The 24,348-nt window shown below is 44.0% G+C and overlaps 1 pseudogene; it reads left to right on the top strand.

The window, feature by feature from the left end:
- The first annotated feature begins 531 nt into the window (after positions 1–531).
- LOC146548664 (major histocompatibility complex class I-related protein 1-like) overlaps positions 532–24,348 on the top strand; it is a 64,095-nt pseudogene continuing 40,278 nt past the window's right edge.

Genomic DNA, 24,348 nt, shown 5'->3' with positions numbered 1-24,348 from the left:
GAATGGCAAGACAATGTTCATTAAAAGAGTTAAACACAGTGAAGGTAACTTTTTCCATGCAATAAAAGTTGACGTGAGGGTTCCCGAGGGTTAGGGATAAATGCAACTGCAGGGCAGGATGCTGTAAATGGACCAAACTTAAGCCAGGAAAAAAATCTAATTACTTTTTCTGTGTTTCAATCTCAGTAACTTTGACATAGTAACATCTGCTGCAACATTTACACCTCTGATGACGTCTCACAAGTGTTCGTTTTATTTTGATACCAAGATTTTACAAGATGTTTACACAGAGTTTGTAATTGCAGAGAAAACTCCATTCATTTTGGTCATGTTATTTTCGATCAGGAAGCCCAGAAACCACTGCAGTCAAATTGAAAACAACATTCATTTCTGTTTGTGTTCAAATGCAGGGTTTAATATTCAGAATGGAAACTAGAGCTGCAGCGGGAAGTGCCTTTAAACTAAACAAGCCTGTAAAACCACTCGACTTGTTTGTTAGTTCTTCAGTTCGAGTTCAGCTGTTTAACCATGATGAGGAGGCTAATGATCCTGCTCTTTCTCTGTTATACTGTATCTGCAGGTAAGATCATGATTCAAACTCAAGAAACATAATTTTAAATTTACTTAACATAATTGTTCTTAGTGAAAGCAGTTTAACAAATCTTTTTTAAAAAAGTGGCATGACAACAACAGCAGGCTCACGTGACCTAAAGCAGTGTTTAACTATTGTTTACTTTAATAGGTAAAATAAATTATCACGAACATCGATGTTAGGTCTCAATTTTTGAAGTAATGAGAAGATAACAGGGAAGTTACACTTTGATAATGGAAGTTTACTGGCACTGCTGTACTCTTTCACTATCTGCCTTCTGCATTTTTTTTTTCATTTTCATTACTGTCACTGGATTGTCCAATCAAATCTCACACCCACACACCTTCCCTGTGTGCTATTCATTTCCACATTGAAATTAATAGGGTCAAGTCTGGACTCAACCTTAAGTGACATGGAACAGAAAAGGTTTGATTTATACAGGATAAAAACTATTTTAAAAAAGTGACTGGTAATTTAACTAATTACTTTTTTTTATCGTTGCAATGCTGTTACTGTGACTAAGAAGAACATGTGGTGAGAGTATGTTACTATTTTTCAACAAACAAATGGCAGAAGCCTTTTTCACCTTACTGGAAGATAGGGGGGTGAAACGATTGCACGAGTGCTGCTGATTGGCAGGAGGAAGAGTAAAGATACAAAATGCAAACAGTGATGAGACAAAGTCATGGAGAGCCCAGATAATTAAAATATAGTATTTTTTAAGTGGAAGTACAGGAATTATTTTTTTCCTAAGGAGATAAAAGGCAAGATATAAAACATCTATTGTGTTTTATTGTATTATTTATTGCAAATAGAAAAATGTGTTCTACAATTTGAAAATTCCATCTCATTGGTGTTTTATTTCATATTATCATAGAGTAACATTTGAATAGTTTATATTAGTATACAGTGTTTCCTGTTAGTTCTTTCTGTTAACTGTTATTTTAATTTATATATTCAGTTCTGCCACAAACAGTTAAATATTCATTTTATTACATTCAAATATATTTAGAAATGTATATTTTAGTATTTTAGTAAGTTCCATTAAGAGGGGATCCAAGTTCTTTTACATATTAAGTCATTTTTTAAACTAATGCAGTAGTTTCATACACTACTCACCAAAACAGTTCCTGATATTAAATGTAAATACATGCAATAATGCAGCAGAACAACAAATAGTTTAAACGTACGGCTTACAAGTGTGTAACATATCAGCCTTAGCAGCATGAACAACTAACATAGAACAGAGAGCTCGCTGTTCTCGCCGGCTCTAGTGAGCCTCAAACCCCTGGCTAGCTATCAAGCTGGTGGGCAACAGATGTCTCTGAACACATTGGAGCACTTTTGCAAATATGTGATGTCTTGATAAACCGAGCAGATGTTTGAAGTTTACACAGCTACATTCTCACCTGACTATATCTTAAATGTTTATTTTGTGACCCAGAGTAATAAGAGTAATATTAAAACTAAGTAGCTGCCGCCATTGTTGGAAACTGGAATTGGCTTTTCCGCGCTATGAATTCTGGGATATGGTGGGCCACGAAGGATACACCCAAACCATCCATCATATCTGGGGAAAAGGAGGACGCATTTGTCAGTCACCTTTGGAGGAAACTACCAATTTGGACAGCCTTTATAGCGTCACTGTGAAGTAATTGGCCTACAATTACGGCCTCAGGAGGATGCAGCCTATGAATTAACTATCAATATCTATCATTATCTAACTATCATTAAACCCATATATATATATATTATGGTAACTGGTACATATTTATGTCTAATACGATGGGCTACATTTAGATCAGTTTTAAGTGAATGCACTACTGTGTGAACCATTATTAAAATTTTATATATTGCCACAGGCTGGGTCACTGACCCAGCATTTTGAGGTTTATTCTGTATTTTTTTAGCTTCTCATGTTAGGTTGGTGGTCTGTCATGTGTTTCAGGTCTGTTAAACTTGTGTTGTCATGTCTCCATGTTTTATTCTGAAAGAGGTCTTCTGTTCTATGTTCATTGTTTTAGCTTCACTTTCCCCTGTGGTGTCGTCATGCTAATTTGTATCAGCTGTGTCCCCATGTGTTTCCCGTCACCTCCTGTGTATTTAGGCTGTGCCCCAATTAAGAGACCGCACGCTTGAAGTAGGCTCTTTGGGTGCGATTACGTCACCGCCACGCGACGACGGCCGTCTATTTCAAATGCATACTCCAAATGCGCCGTCGATTTCCCCAAATATCAAGCGTGGTGCGTGTCACTACCCGATCCGTACCCGCATGCGCGAAAGGTGTCTACTTCCGGTCGAAGCGTTTTACGATAGTTACGGGTCAGAGTATCTGTTAAGATGTTACGAATAACAAGTATCTCTTAAAATGTTTCCAATAATGAAACATTTCAATATAATGTACACAAAAACGAAAAATAAAAAGACCGTTACGGATCCGGACTCCCCGATCCTTACTGCGCATGTGCAAAGTCGGACCGTACAAATTGGGTCTACCCGATCCGTACTGTACATGTGCAGGGGTTTTCTTCTTCTTCTGTTCGTTTAATGGCAGTTTACTCCCCATAGTACGAGGATACTGCCACCTGTGAATGAACCCTATTGTAAACTGAATTAGCGTCATTACAAACGTGTGTTAAATTTGATTTAGTGATAGTCGAGTGTGTTTATGCTTGTCTGTGTGGAGAGGATTGATTAGAATAGTGATGATGATGTCCGCTATCACTGTCAATTGTCAGTAAACACTTCATCTGGCTGATGAATCTACACCTGAGATATTACAAAGTCTGTATTATTAACTCTGTAATTAGGCGCCATACTTCTTATTTTACGGCGCTGTTGTTCAATCGGGGAACGCTCTCTGTTGAGGAGAAAAGCATGAATTTTTTTGTATACGGAGGTATCCATTGTTTAAATGTCTCGACTGTCGAAAAGGAGGCAGAGCTGTTGAGAAATGCTAGGGGCTAACTGGGCGCTAACCGTATCATTCAAATATATTGAATATATTGAATATCGCAATGTTGGCAAAGAGAGGAAGTGACGTAAGATTTGCGCATGCGGGGTATCGATCGGGTTTCCGGTACGGATCGGGTAGCGACAGTCCGGTGCACCCTTCGTGCTCCCATATATCCCACAATTCATAGCGCGGCGGTGGGTGTGGATAATGTTGCTGCAAAATATGGCTGACGGCAGGAGCGGAACGGCTGAAGAGTGAACTGTCAAAAGTAAGTACTGAAAATCAAGTCACTTATTTATGTGGGAGTGTTTAATAATGAAGAACATTAAAACATTACTGTTGGCCACATGTCGGCAAAGTTATGTGACATTAGTGATGTTTGAACTTTCAGCGTTAACTTGGTTTTAAAGCCTCTACTTCAAAATATATATATAGTTGACCTTAATCTTACAGAGAATGTGATGATTTTATGGATAATTAAAGTCAGTCATATATCCACAAACACAACAAGCTGAAAGTCAGTGATGCTGCTCGGTTTGCAGTCCTGAATATCACGGCACAAGCAGGATTCACTGCACTGTTAATGTTAGCTATGTTATATTGCTGCCTCTGTTAGGTGGTGTCGAGCCAAACGGACTTTAACGTGTGTTTGAACGAGCTGACAGTTCACTCGTTAAGCTGAAAGAAAGATGCTTTAATCACAGCAGTCACACATGTCCACTGTACCATCTGGGAACTCTTCTTGTTTAGCACTTGTAATAACACAAACACTAAATCCTCCTTCTCTTGTGCTGTTTTGTAGCAGTGTATACACCTGAGACTGTCACCTGTCTTTCTGTCCTGCACTCTCTCTCTCTTTTTCTTTCTCTCTGATTGTGTAATAAAAGCATGAACATGTGTTTATAAGTTACACTTGTGTCTGAATCCTGCAGCTTGTCACACATTTGATTTCCATGTGTGACAACTGCAAGTGTCCAGAGTGAGGACAGACTGAGGGACCCACTGCTGCACATCATCTGTGAGGCTTTGCACCCCTGATGATCCACCAGGACAAACTCAGCAGTGTGTGAGGAAGAGGAGGAAGAGCCAGCAGCAGCTGACAGATGGAGAGAATAGACAGACTGTTCCCTGTTTGTGAAGGACTGCTAGAAAAGTTTAAAATAACTAATTGTTTGTCTTATTAGGTAATGTTCAAATAATGTTATCATCCCAGGGTTTTCAGTGTGGGAGAAAGTACTCAGGGCCTTCAAGTTACACACTATGAAAGGCAGAACCAAGTTTAATATTCAGAAACCTAAAGTATGTATCAGCAGCAGAATGGAGCTAAAAATAAATGTTTGTTTCAGTTCTATGAAGCTTTGAGTATTTTGGATTAGTAGTACTGCTGTGTTTGTTGTATCATATTGCTGTAATTGTTTATATGCTTTATATATTCTGAGGTAAGTTGATCTACAGTGTTACATCATATTCTATAAGGATGTTATGTGTTTGGCAGAGCTGGCAGAGGTGTTCACCAACATCTTCAACCTCTCCCTGAGGCAGTCAGTGGTCCCCACGTCCCTCAAAGCATCCACCATCATTCCCGTTCCCAAAAAATCAGTGGTCTCCTGTCTGAATGACTACCGTCCTGTTGCACTGACATCCGTCATCATGACGTGCCTGTAGTGGCTGGTCAAAGGTCACATCTGCTCCTCCCTCGGAGGCTCGGACGTCGCCCGGCTCAACAAGGTCCGCGTCACGTGTGGAGGAACCAGGGCACCCTGATGAAAAGTGGGCTACTGGAACAAGAAGGCATTGGTGGGCAAGAGACGAAAACAGGGCGTTGTTGGAATGCTACTACACAAGTAACCCCGGCGGAAGGGGCTACATGAATAGGATGAGGGACCTATGGATTCTTCGATACCCAACATCCACAATGACGGCGAAACAACTAGTAGCTCAGTGTTCCAACATTCGAAAGAAGGGACTGCTCTCACAGCTAGAGATTGACAAGGTACAACACAAATGCTACGGCAAGGAGGAGTCAGGACGCCAGGTCAGGGGGGAGATATCATCACCCCCACCCGAGATTGGGTACATAGCCCCAAGTGCGATAGGAGAAGGATCATTGAGTGCGAGTCACCATGGTGCGGTGACTCCCAAGCTAGGCGAGTGGCTCCAGCAGATCCCGGGAATAACATCGGAGATCTCTGTCCAGAAGAGCGCAGTCCTGGGAACAGCTAAGATACTGCGCAGGACCCTCAAGCTCCCAGGCCTCTGGTAGAGGACCCGAGCTTGAAGGATAAACCGCCTGCAGGGGCGTGCTGGGTGTTTTTAACATAATCATAATAATCTGACAATACATATAATATTGTTCATATTATATTTACATTATCACAGTGAGATGATTTTAGTCTCATGAACAACATTAGCTAATTGTTATTTACTAACTAATCTTGAAATGACTGTTCAGTACAGAAATGAAGCCCAGCAATCATGTTTTAAAGTCCCGTGGTCTCAGCCTCAGATACTCAACTAATCAAAGTGATGTCATGACAAAAATGAATGACCAACAAAACATTTTTTTCCTTCATTTCTGTCAAACAATGCTATATGTAATGTTTCTCGCGGTTAGTATCATGGTTGCTAGGCCACCTGAACAGCGCGACGGAGGCTTAACCGTCCCATTTCACAAGCCTCTCACTTCCACACTTCTCATACTTATAGTACGCACCATACGTAGTGCGCGTACTTCAAGCGTGCGGTCTCTTAATTGGGACACAGCCTTAGTCCTTGTTTTTGCATTCATTTCTTGTCACATTGTCCATGTTTCCACCCTCCAGGTCTCATCATAGTTTTCATAACTATCATTGTCTTTATAGTTATCATCGTGGATTCATAGTTATCACAGTTTAAGTCACAGTTATCTTAGGTAGTTTCTCTCAGTTTAGATTTCAGTCTAGTTTATGTCACTGTTCAAGTTGTCTTGTTTTTTCATTCTAGTCAGCAGCCCAAATAAAGCTCGCTTTTTGTTCGGATTAATTCTGTCTCCTTGTCTGTGTCCGGACCTGGGTCCTCCACTCACATTCCACACGGTCTGCGCCCAAACACGGTGACATATATAATTAAACACATATTCAGTGTTTAACAATTAAAACAATACTATTTTTCTGATTAGGGATTATGTGTATGATGAGTTGACAAGGATGACCTTCTTGACAAGGTTCTTTTAATGGCGCAGACCAGGTATTCCTTGGGCAAAAGACAGTGCATTTATTTACAGTGAAAAAAAACAAGTGAATATGTACAAAGTGCCAGGGGAAAGGGGTCCGGGTATCCAGGGTCCGTGGCAAAACAGGAGTAGGGAAGAAGTGTTCCACTTTTTCTTCACAAAAATCCAATTCCTCTCCTCAGCCGCTCCTCTCGTTCATCTGTCCAATACAAAGCCAAACATGTTCAGGAATGATCTACACACACAGAAAAGTCAGGTTAGCAGAAAGTAACAAAACCCACAGATTCAGATCTTGGATCCAGCAAAGACTAGCGTAGGTCCGCCATCTTAAGAAGTGTCGCAATCTGCTTGAATGAGCAACAGGTGTGGTGATAAGAGCAGGTGCATGGGCCAGCAGTGGGAGCCCGCTGTCATTGGCTGGGTCGTGTGACCCAGTGTTTGAGTTTTATGTATTTTTGTATCCATTTTTGATGTAGTTAATTTCTAGGTGGCTATTTAGTCCTTTATTTCCTTTATTTCCTCCTTTATTTCTTAGTTGTTTCTGTCATCTCCCCCTGTACTCAGTCTCCCTGATTCATGCGTCTACCTGTCATGTTTCATGTCCGTGTGGTTATGTTAAGTTCATGTCATGTTTTATCTTCATGTCTCTGTGTTTCCTGTTTTACTTTGAAAGAGTCTGGTGTTCTTTGTTCTCTGCATTTAGATTTACTCTCCCTTGTGCTGTAATTATGTTTCATTCTAGTCAGCTGTGTCCTCATGTGTCTCCACTTCCCCTGATCACCTCATGTGTGTATTTAGTCCTCAGTCTTGCTGTGTTCAGTGTCGCGTCGTCTGTGTTCTCACCTCCATGGTTTCGTGGTCAGTCTTTGCAGTAATTATCATAGTCTCTGAGTCTTCTTAGTTTGTCACAGTATTAGTTTTCCCAGTTTAGTTATAGTCTAGTTTAGTCACGCTATCCCTGCTTTGTTTGTACACTTTGTCTTCAGCCATAATAAAGGCTTGCTTTCTGTTAAGTTCACTCCCGTCTACTCACTTGTGTACACACCTGGGTCCATCACACAAACCACTGCACGGCCTGTCTCCGCAGACCGTGACACCCGTAATAAACACTGCCGTTGGGAAGCTCATCTGTAACCGGAAGGTTCAATCCCCCCACCTCTCTCTGTCCTGATCGTTGTGTCCTTGGGCAAGACACTTTACCCTACTGCCTACTGGTGTTGGCCAGAGGGGCCGATGGCGCAATATGGCAGCCTCGCTTCTGGGCAGCTGTGGCTACTACTGTGGTCTGACTGCACCAGTGTGTGAATGTGAGAGTGAATGAATAGTGGAATTGTAAAGCACTTTGGGTGCCTAGAAAAGCGCTATATAAATGCAATCCATTATTAGAGAGAGAGGGGAGAGAGCCAAAACAAAAAGAAACATGTCGCCTGACACCGAGTCAGCCGGCGAGACACAGGGACCATGACAGTTCTTATCTTCCTGCATTGCTTCAGATGCACACAAAACTGCCAAGGTTAAGGCTAGCTTATGTGTACAGACACACCACCACAAACTTTCATTACTTCAACTGCATTTTTCATTGATATATTGATCAAACTTATGTTTTGATTTATCTTTGATTAAAAATGGTATTGCATTTTCTCTTCTACTAGTCATTACGTGAATGTTTATTATGGATTCAAATAATCTTGTCCAAAATATGTGTAACTGTTGTACTTGGTTGGTTATTTGTGATCATTTCTGATATGTTTATGATATGTTTGTATTTCCTTATTTACTAACATTATAAACATTGTTTGCCCACAGACAAACACTCACTGATGTATTTCATCACTGGATCATCTGGGATCCCAAACATCCCAGACTTGGCGGCTTTTGCAGAGGTTGATGGTGTTGAGGCTGGTTACTGTGACATCAACAACCAAACAATACAGCCAAGACAGGACTGGGTGAAACAAGCGTTAGATAATTACCATGGGCACTTGAGAATGTACACTTATTACTGTTTTTACAATCTACCAGACTTCTTCACAGAATTTATTTCTATACTGAAGCGGCAGTCCAACCAAACTGGAGGTACAGTATTTCCTTATCTTATTTTAGATCATTGCAAACCATAGGATACTGTATATCTGAAGACAACTGATTCATTTACAACTAAAGTCTTAATTTTCAGTTTCTTGAGTGAGATCTGGTATTCTCAAACATTGTTAATGTGAACATCTGTTTAAAAAGCTGATTAAACAACACATTTACAGTTTTAAATTTTAATCTTGAGTTAGAACAAGCACTTTTTCTTCTTCTTAGAGTTTATAGCCCTCAAATGAATCACTTTCTGTCTCTTGCCTTTTTAAACCTTTTTTCTTGTAGTCTTAATCAATCAGGTGTAAGAAAATGTTAAATATGATCTGACTTGATGCATAAGCATAACACAGATCTCGGAGAATACCAATGTATGCACAATAATATCAACCCGGTTCATTGCAATATCTGTTTTCTCTTTCTCTTTTCAGGAGTTCACATTGTACAGAAGATAGAGGGCTGTGAATGGAATGAAAACACTGGAGAAGTGACTGGTGTACTTCAGTATGGATATGATGGAGAAAGCTTTCTTGAATTTGATTTTCAGAGACTAACATGGATTCCACTGAAACCAGAGGCTGTCATATTCACAGAGAATCTCATAAGTGATAGAAATGACCAAAAAGACTACTTCACTAAGATTTGTCCAGACAGGTTAAAGTGGTATCTGGACGTTGGGAAAAGTTCCATGCAAAGAACAGGTAAATTAATTGATTAAACTGATGGATTAGAAATTATTTTACGCAGCATTATTTTGTCAAAAAGGTAAAATGCAAAAAAAAAAAATAGATCAATAATAATAATAATATTAATAATAATAATAAATTTTATTTATGAGTGCCTTTCAAGTCACCCAAGGACACTTTACAATAGGATAAAACACATAGTAAAACAATGGCAAAATAAGAACAATAAAACAAAAGCACAAGATAAAATTAACAAACAGTGGATTCACAATGAATATGCAGATTTGAAGAGATGAGTTTTGAGTTGGGATTTAAACTGGGGGAGAGAACCAATGTTTCTTATTTCTGGGGGCAGAGAGTTCCACAGCCAGGGAGCAGAGCAGCTGAAAGCTCTGCTTCCCATGGTGGGGAGGCGGAAGGAAGGTCCAGCAAGCTGGATAGAAGAAGATCGAAGTGAACGGGCAGAACAGGTAGTGGTTAACAGGTCAGAAAGGTAAGGAGGAGCGAGGTTATGAATGGCCTTGAAGGTGAGCAGAAGAAGTTTGAATATTATCTGGAATTTCACAGGGAGCCAGTGAAGTTCCTGAAGAACAGGGGGTGATGTGCTGGTAGGAGGGGGTTCTGGTGAAAATGCGAGCAGCAGAGTTCTGAACCAGTTGAAGCTTATGGAGGGATTTTTGGGGGAGACCATGCAGAAGAGAATTGCAGTAGTCAATACGGGAGGTAACAAGACTGTGGACAAGAATGGACGTAGACTGGGTGGAAAGAGAAGCTTCAATTATGTGGAGGAAAAGGAGCCGAGCCAGCAGGAACAACGGACAGGTAGGCTAAAATAGCTCAAACAGATAGGCTAGCGCAGCTCACTGAGAAGAAGACGTCAGAGCACATTCAGCTGAAATAGCAGATGTTGAGGACAAGTGTTGCAAATCAATCCCTGGCAGAGATCGATCTGGTCCTGAGTGGTTAATGTCCCTGTTCATTCAAACCTGAATCCAAATAATCCAATTAATCCAAATAATTGAAAATTAGCAGCAGCCAGGCGCGCCTGGTTCGGTACCTTACTCACATTTCTATTACCGGTAATCGTCATCATCAACAACACACAAGCATACAAGTGCGCATATTTAAAAATAAAGCGGGAGCAAAGCAAAGTTTGGTACTCACATTTTTTATCATCAATCAAACCCATCGAAGTCCTCATCCTCTGTGTCTGAATTGAACAGCTGCGCTAAATCTCCATCAAACATTCCAGGTTCACTTTCTTCACCGTCAGAGTCACTTTCCGTGCCGTGCGGCTCCTCGGAAATGATGCCGGCTTTTGCGAAAGCTCGAACAACAGTGCCAGCAGACATGTTAGCCCAAGCATCTACAATCCATTGGCAAATTGTGGCGTAACTCGCCCGGCGCTGCCTTCCACTCTTGGTGAAACTGTGGTCTCCATCGGTCATCCATCGCTCCCAGGCCGCTCGCAGCCTTACTTTGAACGGGCAGTTCACACCGATGTCCAGCGGTTGTAGTTCCTTTGTCAGGCCTCCCGGAATGACAGCAAGCTCACAGTTCATTTGTTTCACTAGTTTTTTCACATCGGCTGTGAGATGGGCACGCATAGAGTCACAGATTAAGAGCGATGGTGATGCGTGGAAAAAAACCACCTGGTCTCCTTACATACACCTCCCTGAGCCACTCTTTCATCATTTCCTCATCCATCCAGCCCTTTTCATTTGCCTTAATGATGATTCCTGCTGGAAACTTCTCTTTAGGCAAAGTCTTTCTCTTAAAAATCACCATAGGCGGCAGTTTCTGTCCATTAGCATGGCAGCCAAGCACAACAGTGAAAGAAGACTTTTCATACCCCGTTGTGCGTATCGCTACCGTGCTGGTCCCCTTCTTCTCCACAGTGTGACTCACCGGGATGTCAAAAGTGAGCGGGACCTCGTCCATGTTAGTGATGTGGCTGGGCTGGATGTTTTTGTCGCCGATGTGTTTGCTGCAGTAGGAGCGGAAGATGGCCAGCTTTTCCTTATAATCCGCTGGAAGTTGCTGCGCTACCGTAGTCCTGGTCCGGATGGAAAAATGGCACCGTTTCATAAAAAGTGAAAGTGAAACTGCTTTTAGCCGAATGGTGACCGTCGAAACGCTTCTCCCGCTCGTTCTTTGCTCGATGATCCACCGCTCGAGTCTTTCCTCCAACTCGGCCACACTTCACCCTTTAGCGTTCTCATTGTGTTCTCTACTACGTCCTCATTACAATACACAGGGCGCACTGCGTTATAGGGCGCGCCGTACTTTTTGAAGAAAATCTAAGACTTTTAAGTGCGCCTTATGGTTGTGAAAATATGGTAATGCAATCATGCGTTAATGTTGTTATGGCGTTAACGCCATTTTAACGAGATTAAAGCTGACAGCACTATTTAAAATATATATACATTAGAAATTCTTTAATCTGTATATATATATATATATATATATATATATATATATATATATATATATATATGTGTATGTATGTATGTGTGTATATATATATATATATATATATATATATATGTGTGTATATATATATATATATATATATATATATATGTGTGTATATATATATATATATATATATATATATATATATATATATATATATATATATATATGTATGTGTGTGGAGATGTCATCTGAATTTCAGGAGCGGGACCACTCCTCCTTCACGCCCCCTCCGGCCTCAGGCCATAAAAACCCCCCTTCTCCAATACCCGCTCTTCTCATTTTTTTAATGCGAACACCCCTCGTCGCCAGACGCCTCGCAGATTCTAAGAGCTTGATTCCTACTCACCCTTCGGCTCATCACCATGGATTCCCCGTCGCTCAGCCCATCGGACCACACTATTTCTCCGCCTGATTTTCCCCTGGCAGTTTGGGATCTGCAAACCGATCTTCCTAGTGGAGCTGCCGCGGAGTGCCCTATTACAAGTGCGCCTTCCAGCAGCCGCTCTTGCCGCGCAGACGTCAGGTCTGCCATTCGCATTCCCCGGAACTCCTCTCTCCGCTCCATTCAACAATACAGCGGCTCCAGTCACTCCCCTTCCCCTCAAAACTACAACCTCCGATCTCCTCCCAGTAATAGTTCTCGGCAGAGCTCCACTCCTGATCTCGGTGCATCTCCAGCCCAGCGGAGCTTCCTGGAAACACGATCGATCTCAGCGTTCAACTCCGAGAACGCGCCGCCATTCCCACGCTCCGGTGAGGTCTCCCAAAGATTCTTTGCCCATGAAGATCTCCGCCTGGACCGTCGACCGTCTCCAACGAGTTCTGAAAGAGAGTTCTGAAAAAATCCAATAACAAGGCTACATTATTCCGTTTCCTCTTAACATCTCAGCGCAGAGTTAATCCTCTTCCGGGCACAAATGAAGCTAGTGCCTCCATTAACAACGCTTCCTCGCTCCTTTCAGCCTCACCCAGCCAGCTACAGCTGCAGCTCGCCACCACTCTGCATGTCATGGTCCTGGGTCGGTGACCCAGCGCTTTGTGTTATTATTATTGTTTTCTAGTTTATTCTGTTTGTAGTTGTTCTTTGTGTTGCCATCATCCCTACCTGTGTCTTCCCTCTGTGCTCTGTCCGGGTCCCGAGTTTTGTGTTGTAAAACAGTCTGTGTGTTTCCTGTTTTACTTTGTAGGTTGTGTCTCGTTATGTTCAGTAGTTCCAGCTGTGTCCCCTCCTGTTTACCATTTCCTAATTACCTGGTGTGTGTATTTAGACTGCGTGTCTGCCTGTGCTCCTCGTCGCGTCGTCTGTGTTCATCCTCTATGTTTCTTAGTGATTCTTCCGTGTTTGCCCGTGTCTCTCTGCTCCTCGCTCCGTATCCTCCTTTTTGTGTTAGGTTTCCCAGTTTAGGTTTATGTTCAGTTCTGCCTACATCTTGGTTATTGTTCACTGTTAATAAATCCCACTTGCACCTCCACCATTGTCTGCTATTGGATCCTCCTTTCTCACTTTCATACGACTGCTGCCCCAGTCGTGACACTGCATGCTCCCTCCTCAACTGCTCCTCCCTCTCAGCGTGACACTCGTCTAGGGTTGCCAGTTCTGCTCGCCCCAACAAACACTCTCTGAACCGAGTTGCCAGGCCTGAGCCACATATTACTCCATTGCTAAACTCTGCCACCAACCTCGGCACCGGGATGCCAGGTTTTCAGCCACCTTTTCCTCCTCTGCTAAACACTACAGGTAACCTCAGCACCGGGATGCTAGGTTCTCAGCCCCTCATTCCTCCTCTGTTAAACACCACAGCTAACCTCGGCACAGGGTTGCCAGGTCCTCTCACTTTCGCTTCTTCCCATCGTATTTCAGCTAACATTCCTACAACCAGCCGTCCAATCGTTCATCCCTCCAACCCAGCAGCCTTTCCTCCTCCCATCGGTGAAGTTCAGAGCTGCACCTGGCCTAGCCTTTTTGCCCAGGCTCCATTTCTTCAAGCTAACACTGCTCAGTTTTCGCTGGCCATGGCAATTCCTCCTCCCAACCCACCGGCCCCAAAGCCTACTTCTGTATCTGCTAACCTTTGCCAACACATCATTGCTGGTAAATACATAGATTTAGCTGAGCTCATTCTTCCTCCTCTCACGCAACCTGCTCTTCATAAGGTGATTGATGGCCACAACGGTTCCATTATTATACGTGGTGTGGCCCCTTCTCGGTCAAAAGGGCTCACTCCGGTCGAGTTTCCTCTAGCCTTCTCGTTATACAGAGACATCCTCTGCACCGCTTTTACCTCCTGAAGACAAATGTTCAACTCCTATCTGACCATTATTCTTGACCTCGCGTTACAATTTGGCGGCACTGAATTCTATCAGTACTACATCCAGTTTGCTTCTCAGGCAGCTACTCGCCTTCATCAGTTTAACCAAGACACCTTCTGGGGCAGTCTCAATCAGGAAATCTACTGCCACGTCTTCACCGCCCGTTCTTCTCTCTCCTGCAAGTCGTTTGGCGCCCAGTCACATCCCGCTTCTGCCTGCATAGTCCCGGCCCAAAACGATCCACAGCCCTTGCGCTGTCCTTCCGTTCTCTCCCGCTTGACCCCAGCTCCTTGTACCAGAGCCTTCAAAACCCACAATCTCCACCCCCAGCATGCCTTTGCCTCATGGTTCAGACAGGCATGGCAGGCCCATCATGCACCTCGGAGGCCATACCATTTGCAATAACTTCAATGACTCCGGCTGTTCCTTGTCTCAGTGCTGCTATCTTCACTGCTGTTCCTTTTGCGATGGCGGCCATTCCCGCCCCGCATGCCCCCACAACCCCACCAAGCCATGACTAGCTCTGTCAGCCTCCACACCCATCCACATTCTGGCACTAGAAGACACCTTAAAAAATTACCCTAACCCAGACTTCGTCAACTTCTTAGTAAAAGGTTTCTCAGAAGGCTTCCACCCAGGGATCGTCACCCAGCCATCGGTTTCTTGCACTTGCAAAAACGTGCAGTCAGCATTCCAAGACCCAGAAACCGTCGACACCCTGCTCGCCAAGGAAGTCAGGGAGGGTTTCATGATCGGACTCTTCCCCGAACCTCCCTTCCCCCTCTTTCGTATCAACCCTCTGGGCATCGCCACCAGGAAATATTCAGGCAAAAAGCGCATCATCATCGATCTTTCTGCTCCCCACTGCAGTCAGATTCCAAGCATAAATAGCCTCATTCCCAGTGATGACTACTCTCTCAAATACTCAACAGTGAAACATGCCATTTCTCTCACAGAGGCGCATGGCTTTCTAAAGCTGACATCACAAGTGCCTTTAAGGTCTTGCCGAGTCACACCGACTTCTGGCACAATAGGGATGCCTATTATTTCTCCGTCAGGCTGACCTTCGGCTGCAAAAGCAGCCCCAAGCTCTTCGATTCACTCTACGAAGCTCTATGTTGGATCCTCTCTAACAACCACAAGCTGCCTTTTTTGTTTCACTTCCTAGTCATCTCCCCTCCCACGTCACCACCACCTCACGGGTTATCCACTCTGAGGTCAGTCTTCTCCGAACTCGGCATTCCTTTGTCAGAAGAGAAAACAGAGGGACCTTCAACATCCCTGGAGTTCCCCGGGATAATCCTCGACACTGAACGTTTCCAGGCCTCCCTGCCCATCGAAAAGCTCAATCGCATCACACTTCTCCTCCAAAACTTTCTCCTCGCTCCCACTTGCTCCTAACGACAGCTGCTCTCCCTGTTGGAACACTTAAACTTCGCTCTGCGCATAATCCCTCAAGGCCACTCCTTTATCTCTCACTTGCTTTCATTCGCTGCATCTAAACCGTCACTCCCTGACTCCGTCATGCTGGATAGCTCTTCCATGGCCAAACTGCGTCTCTGGCAACTTCTGCTCGCTAATTGGAACGGCATCACTTTCTTCTACGATGATCAGCTGTCCCACCCTGATGGCGTTCAGCTCTTCACAGGTGCCGCTCCTTCTGCCGGCTTTGGGGGCTGTCACAGCCGAAGACATTCAGAGGCTTGGCACCCCACGCAGAGGCAGCTCCGACCCCAGTTCCTCCATTTTCAGCCACGACGTTCAACAGCTAAACCCCAGCATCGTAGAACTCCTCAGCATCTCCCAAGAAGCAATTATAAATAGCCTTGCAGCAAGCACATTGTCCTCCTATTGGACCGCTTGGAACACGTTCCGTTCATTCCATCATAACTTCAACCCGCCCTTCCCGTCATTCGACATCGCAACAGTTTCCAGCTTCATATTTCATGCCTTCCGCTTCCTGAGCATCAAAATTCCCACCATAAAGTCATACCTCAGCGGCATCAAGTCCTTTGCCAAACTGCTCACAGGTTCACCATGCCCAACCACTATGTCATCTCAGATATCACTATTTATCAAAGGTGTCCAGCGTCAGTCACCTGCCGCGACCCTACACTGCTTACCCCTATCTTCAGATCTTCTACATCGCTGCATCTCTATCCTCCGGCTGAAGTATAGCGACTACTTCCTGGCACACACACTCAAAGCCATGTTCCTGCTCACCTTCTTCGGCTTCTTATGCTGTTCCGAGTTCACCTCCTCATCTTCGAAGTTCCATCCGACTCTTCACCCATGCTCGAGTGACATCCACCCAGTCTCCAAAGACTGCCTCATTTTCACCCTCAAATGAAGCAAAACCAGTCAATCGGGCAGCCCCACGCCTATATACTACTTCAAAATAAACTCACCTTTAAGTCCTTTCGAATCACTAACCCATTACCTCGACCTCAAAAAATCTCAGCACGCCTTACCTTCAGATCCTCCTCCGTTCATCACCGAATCTGGCCACGCCCCAACCAGGACATGGTTCCTCTCACACTTTCGCCAAGTGCTCTCGTCTTCCGGGATTCCTCCAAATCTCTTCTCTGGCCATTACGTCCGCATCGGCGCCGCAACTTCTCCCTCCTGTAAAGGAATCCCAGACCACTTAATCAAGCTCCTGGGTCGATAGTCATCACAAGCCTACCTGTTATACATTCACAACAATCTCCAAGACCTCCGTAATGCCCAGTCTTCACTCCTGTAGGGGATGCCTTCTTTGGGGCATCTGCCCGGCCCGAGAGCCGTTGCCAGTCCCCTTCAGTCCAGTCCCCTGGCCTTAGGCTATAAAAATTCCCCTTCTCCAATACCTGCTGTTCTCATTTTCATGCCCCCCCCCCCCTTTTCTTTCCTCTCTTCTCCTCTTCTCCTGTCCTCTCTTCCTTTCCTCTATGGCTCTTTCCAAAATATAGCTATACTACACTCTTCTTCTGGACTATATTCTCAGCAGCATATTAAACATATCAGGTCCCCATAAGGAGAATCGTGTGCTAACGGCTGTCTAAATGACTCAGGTAAAGTTTGTAGCATGCGTGCTTGTAGTTTTTGTCTGCTTCCACTTGTCTTTGCACTAAGATGATGTCGGAGTAAATGTGCAGTCATATTCATCGTGTTTCCACTAGTGCTGTCAGCATTAATCTCGTTGAAATGACGTTAACGCCACAACACGGCAAATCTCTGTTAACGAGCTACTGCGGATCGCCCCGTGTGTGGGGCTGGACGGCATCAATACGTTAACGAGAAAACTGCACTAACGCACTAGTTCCCACCAATGTAATTGAGCATTGCATGGCACATCCGACATACTGTTTTACTTTTGTCCATGACGCGCTTACCTTCAGGGTCATGCTTCACATGAAGACCAAAATAGTTCCAAACGCCAGATCTGAATTAGGGTGGGGGAGGTTCAATTTGCCATGTTGCAACACACACACACACACACACACACACACACACATATATACATGTATATATACATGCGTAAATATATATATACGTATATATACTTTGTTTTGATGCATGCACCCCTGCATACCACAGCAAAGAAGATGGTGCTTGCAACAACAGACGAATAAAACATATAGAGCTGCACTTTTTGCAGCAATCTCGTATAGAAAACTATTCCGCGCGTATATAAAAGAGGTCCACGGCTCCGAACCGTAGTAAAGGGACCTCTGGCTAATATGTCGGGCTCCATGTCGGGCTCGTAGCCGAAAACTAGCTTTACTTTGTTGTCTGGGTCAACTTTGCTAGCAAGAGACAGAGAGAGGCGTTGAAAGGCTACTCCAACGGAACTTATTGTTTCAGAGGAAAACACGAGTCTTAATAGCTTACTTACAACTGGGCTCGTCAGGCACTCTTTTTGGCTGCAGAGGTTATTATTATATTTACATGCTTCCATCTCCCGTTTCTGGTCGGTGACAACTCGTACCTTTCGACTCTCCTTTTTCTCCCTCCCTCGCACTCACAGACACATAACAGGTATGGCAGTCCATTCTCCCTGCAGCACGGACTACACCGCCCATGAGGCTACATTCTTCAGGGATATGCCTGAAACACTCTGCCTATTGCCTTGACAGTAAATTATTTTTTGAATAGTAATTTTTAAAAATATTTCTTCACATCATTATGCGGGCCGCAAGTAGGGGTGACATGGGCCGCGAGATTGAGACACAAGCATTAGAGCCTCTTAATGCATGTTTTGTTTGGGTTTCCGCCGGCGTGGAATTACCAAAAAATAGAGAGAGCATAGTGCACAGTGGTTCCCAAGCTTTTTTTGCTGGGCCCCCTTTTGTTTTTACAAGAAAAATCTCAGTTTACATATACACACACAGTTATTGTCCCTCCATTTAGAAAAGCAGAGGAGTCACCGTGTAATTATGTTATTATTATTATTATTGTAGTTGTTGTTTTTCCTGTGTAATAATATTCAACATTGCTATCAATACATTTTTTAAAAATGCCTCTCTGTGCAAAATGGGTTTAAAAACATAAACAACTGTGGGATACTGTTTGTCTGTGATTTGGACTGGGGGAACAAATTTCGGCAGGATCAGCCTGATATTATTTGTATCCCACTATAACTTTACTGTATAAAGAGCTATCATGTCCAAAATGTCAGGAGTAGTTAGACATTACAAGAAGTGTTGTTGAACTAAAAATCAAAAATGTGGGATTCTGTTTGTCCATGATTTGGAGAGCCCAGCGCACGCTCCCCACGCAGGGAAAACTAATTCTGTCGCAGAGACCTACCTTGGCAGTTGTGCAGGTGAAGCCAAAGGCTTCACCATGTTTTCTAGTCTTTGGCGATGTTTCATCTCCTGCTTTGCGTTTGTGTGGGAGCCCCGCCAAAAACCTGTCCATTATGCTACCAGTGTCCAAGCATTTCTTTCTTTTTCTTTTCTTTTCATACCTCGCACCCCTGCAATGGCTCTGTGCCCCGCCTAGGGGGCGGGCCCCACACTTTAGGAACCTCTGGCCTAACATATGAAACAGGAAAGACCGCCATGTTATCATACATATCAACTTTTCAACAACTCTTTTATTTCAACAAAGTAACTGTATTCTGATTACCACCTTTTTAAACAGTAACTGTGACAAAATATAGATACTCATATTTTGTTTTTTTAAATACATAACGCCGGTACATGTATTCTGTTACTTCCCAACACTGGTACTTAGTCACCACATTTCAGTGTCCTTGGGGTTACATTTATCTTAAGGTGTGCCAAATTACAGTCTTAATGAAAGCTGATGACTTTTCGGCTCAAATGGTTTGCTTTGTTTGGACTGACAGTTTGAATTTACTTTTGTGCTGCTACTGTGATGGTTTTCATCTATGATGTACACAACACTTGCTTCTCCAGTCATATATTTATTTTTTCATCATATTAACTTATTAAATTTCTCTGTTATTAATTTAGTGTGAATTTGTTGATCATTTTTTTCTATTTCTTCCATCCATTCTTACTCCTCCTGTCCTCTCCATTCATCTCTCTCCCGCCTTCCTTCTCTCCAGTTCTTCCATCAGTGTCTCTTCTCCAGAAGACTCCCTCCTCTCCAGTCACATGCCATGCTACAGGTTTCTATCCTGGCAGAGCCATGATGTTCTGGAGGAAAGATGGAAATGAGATTCATGAAAATGTGTACCACACAGATGTACTCCCCAACTATGATGAGACCTTCCAGATGACCGTCAGTCTGAATGTTTTATCAGTCACAACTGATGACTGGCGAAGATACGAATGTGTGTTTCAGCTTTCTGATCCAAGCAGTGCCATTGTCACAGTGTTAGACAAAGCATTGATCAAGACCAACTGGAGTAAGAGCAGTTAATTTAAAAAACACTGATCAGATTACGTGAGCCCATTCCTAACATAGCATAATAGAGGTGACTGTAGAGATAACATGTCACAAGTCAATGTCTTCAGCCTGTGCTGCACTTGCGATGTTAGAAAGATTAAAAGGTGCTGAAATTATAATAATGTTAGCTATCACCACACACACACACACACACACACACACACACACACACACACACACACCCTCCACATCTTCTCGATTTCTTCTTTCAGCCCTTGGTACTCCATCCTCTAATGTTCCTTCTTCATATTGCTGTCATTCGGTGTAGCTGCCCCTTTCACTATGACCATCTTCCTCTGCTTGTCCACCACTACTATGTCCAGTTGGTTAGCCATCACCAGTTTGTCTGTATGTATCTGGAAGACCCAAAGAATCTTAGCTCTGCCATTTTTGACCACCCTAGGGCGCACGTGTGTCACAGCTGCTGCAGCAGTTGTGTGGTGTTGTGATAAAGGACCCAAATTGCAAGCACTGGTTGTGATGCGAGCAGGCTTTATACAAAAGTGAGGATGGCGGGGACAGAATTAAAACATAACCTAAACTGGGAAAAACTAATGACCAAACCTGAAACCATAAGAACACAGGATGAAGAGCAGAAACGGCACAGAGAATTTAGGGCAGAGAGACATAGAGAAACACCAAGTTACACAGAGTGACCATGAACACAGGCAGACACACACTATAAATACACACAAGGTAACAAGGGAGTGACACACCGGAGGAGGACACAGCTGAACCTAATTCGACACGAGAGACACAGACCTTCAAAGTAAAACAGGAGCAGAACCAAGACAGAACCCCAGGAGATCAAAACAAAACGTCCATAACACACACACACTGGAGCTTGCGAAACAGTTCAGCACCTAGGTCAGGAGGCTGACTTGGGGACCGATAGCACAGAAGTCCAGGATGAAACAGTTCAGGGGGCCGGCCACGTAGGAAGTGGCGGCGACTTAAAAGAACAGGGGAGCACCCATGCAGAAAGCAGCAATGGCGTAGACACAGTTCTTGCGGCTGACCATGCAGAAGGCAGTGGCGGTGTGGGCAAAGCAAATCCGGAGTCCAACCGCGCAGAAGGCAGTGGTGGCGACACAGGCGAAACAAATCCAAAGGCCAACCGCACGGAAGGTAGTGGTGGCAACACCGTTCAGGAGACACGAAACAGGCTGGAACTGCGCAGCTCATTGGCTCTGCTCAGTCAGTGGCGGCAGGGTGCAGTCCTCAGCTGACTTCTTAGCCTCCAGGGGACCAGAGTCGGCTGAGCGCTGAAACTCAGCCTCTGGGGGCCCTGGAGAGAGTAACTGTCTCTGAACAGCTTTAGAGGAACCAACACTTTCTTAATGGGTTCATCTTTCTGCTTAGGAAAGCGGTAGCGGCTGGGGGGGTGCAGGTCAAGTGTGTTGAGGAGGAAGTCCTGTGGGAGTAGGTGACATGAATCCAGTAGCCAGGAGAGCCACAGGTTAATCCCCCTCGAAATCGAGTCAATTAAATCCTCCCAGAGCTCCTCAGAAAATGCGCACACAGCGGAATATGCAGCAGCAGTCATGTGGAGTTCTCAGAAAGGACCGAAAATGCGATGCGAGCGAGCTTTATTATATGAGGTGAAAACAACAAAAGCAAAGATGGCGAGGACAGAACTAAAGCATAACCTAAACTGGGGAAAACTAAAGGCCAAACCTGAAGCCATAAGAACATGGGATGAAGAGCAGAGACGGCACGGAAATTCAGCTGACTCTGAGGTTGGTAGCAAGCCAGGTTTTTCGTGGCTGTGACTTTCTGGCCTCTCTTTGGTTCCCATTTGTCTGTGGGCTTCCCAGGTAATTGTAGCTGTCCTCAGTGTCTACAATATTGGCTTCTGGTAGTGCAATCCCACGGTTCTGACTACCTTACCTCTCTTTCTTACCATCCGACTACACTCGAGTCCAGATGACATTCTGATGTCATTACTGTATATCCTTGTGCTGTGGATCAGTAAATGATATTTCAATCTCTCACTGACATACAGCTTGATGTCATTCATGTAGAGTTGGCGGCTGACGAATGCTCCACAGTCTTGTCGAGGATCTCACTGAGGCGGTTCAGTCCTAAGGAGAACAGCAGTGGGGACAGAGGATCTCCTTGGTAGCGACTTGATGGAGATTTGTGCTGTTGGCTTGAAGTTGGTTTCTAGTGTTGTTTGTTACATCCCCATTGAATTCCTGATGAAGGCTCTAAGGGTCCTGTTGATCTTGTATATTTTAAGGCATTCTAGGATCCATTTGTGGAACACTGAATTTTTGGCTTTCACTGCACTTTTGCAGTGTCTGGCGACCAGTGGCCAGTGCTTGCTCATGTTTCACTCATTTGGTATTCTTGCCAATTCCTTTCTGTGCCTCACTCATGTATTGAGCAACTATAATGCCTGATAGGAGCTTCCATGTGGTACTGAGCCAGCTTATTGACCAGTAGTTGGATGGGACTGGTCTCTGAGGGTCCTTTGGGATCAAGAATGTCCGACTTTCAGTTCAATGGCCATTCTTTGTATCTCTCATTGACTAATAGTCTCATTTGTCCTGGCAGACACTCATGGAGTGCAGTAAGCTTTGTCAGCCAGCAGGTGTAAATCATGTCAGGGCCTGGTGCTGTCTAACTCTTCATACTGGTGTTGTGAAAGTTTTCCATTTAATAAAGCCTGCAGACAAATGGAGAACGGTAGCTAACATCCTTTAATCAAAAAACACAAAAACCCAAGCTTAGTGAGAGCAGCCATCATTGTAGGGTAGTCAATCGGCAGAGTCTCTACTGAGCCCAGCATGACCCTGGGTTAAATACCTCTTACAGGAACAAAAGGCAGTACACAGCTGTTTTCACACCTTTGATCTTTCTCCCCAAAGAAAGTTTCACACTCTCTTGCTTTCTCTTACAGTGGAGAAAAGACAAAAGGCTCCACTACCTGTGTCATGGGGTGTCAGTGTCCCCATGTCCTTACCAGACCCTCACCATCTGGCTAACTGCTTGAATAGGGTATGAGGCACTGCTCAAAAAGTGACCTAAAAGCATTACTAATAAACAATTTAATCAATACATAGATGAAAGAAATGCTAATACAATTCCACCCTTTGCTTCTTAAATCAGACTATTAAGAATCATATTAATAACAGAATTTCTTTCCTGACAGTCTGCATATCACATCGACACTATTGTAAACTTAAAGAAGGTTCACACTGTGCATCCTCACTTGACTAGTCTCTCACCACCCTTTGTTCATCTCCAGTCATCCTTACAATCAAAGCTCCCACGTGCAAATGACAACAACAATGATACAAAGGAAAGCACTCTCTCTAGAATGTCAAATTATGCATGGCAAAGTGAAACAGCATTAGGTGGTCATTTATGGGAAATTGCTGTCAGTCATTTCTGGTCACAATCATGGATCCTGGTGTCTGTGCTGTTTACAGAGCCATAATTCCATTGCGGATCTCTCTCTGCCCTGTCACTCTTGGAGCTTGGCGCGCTCTCTTCATCCCTCAGTTTCCATTCCAACACAGCTGTAGGTTGCAGGGGCAGAACACATCGTACACCCCTGTAGTCTTCCTCAACATCATGGTAGGATCACTTTCCACCTTTTTTGGATATTGCTGTTGTTCAAAATCTCCTCATGACGAGCTCTAGGAAGCCAAGTGGTACAGCCCTCTACCTTAGCTCCTTTCTGGGTTGTCGGCTGTGCTGGAAATGGTCCCTGCTTCTCACTGGTCCTCTTTAAGCCTTCTCTCCTGGTCTTGGTCTGCACCTACACCTTAGTCTCTCCTTCCATACCATTCACGTCATGGTACCTGCACACAAAAAGTGGCAATTAAAAGGTTAAGTTGGGTTGCATCACAGCATGTTTAAAATTGCTCGGCACCACACTGGAGGTCAAACTACTATTGATAACATTAGGATAAAGTGATCAACAGTAGTTAAAAACCTTTTTCAGAAGGCGTGGAGGAACAACATCACATGGGGAGCCAGATGGTGTCATGGCAGGGAACACCGGTGTGTTTATGAAACGGACCCAAAACGCAAACACAGGAGAAATGAACTGGTGTTTAAACAAAAAGCGAGCCTTTATTGGGTCTGATACGAAAAAACAAAAACAAGGCAAGGCGACTTG

Source organism: Mchenga conophoros, linkage group LG22 (assembly GCF_057382185.1).
Source record: "Mchenga conophoros isolate Kocher_MC1m ecotype Shallow Benthic linkage group LG22, M_conophoros_male_GT1.1, whole genome shotgun sequence".
Lineage (NCBI taxonomy): Eukaryota > Metazoa > Chordata > Actinopteri > Cichliformes > Cichlidae > Mchenga > Mchenga conophoros.
Note: the sequence above shows the minus strand (reverse complement) of the source record. Positions and strands in the feature narration are given on the sequence as shown.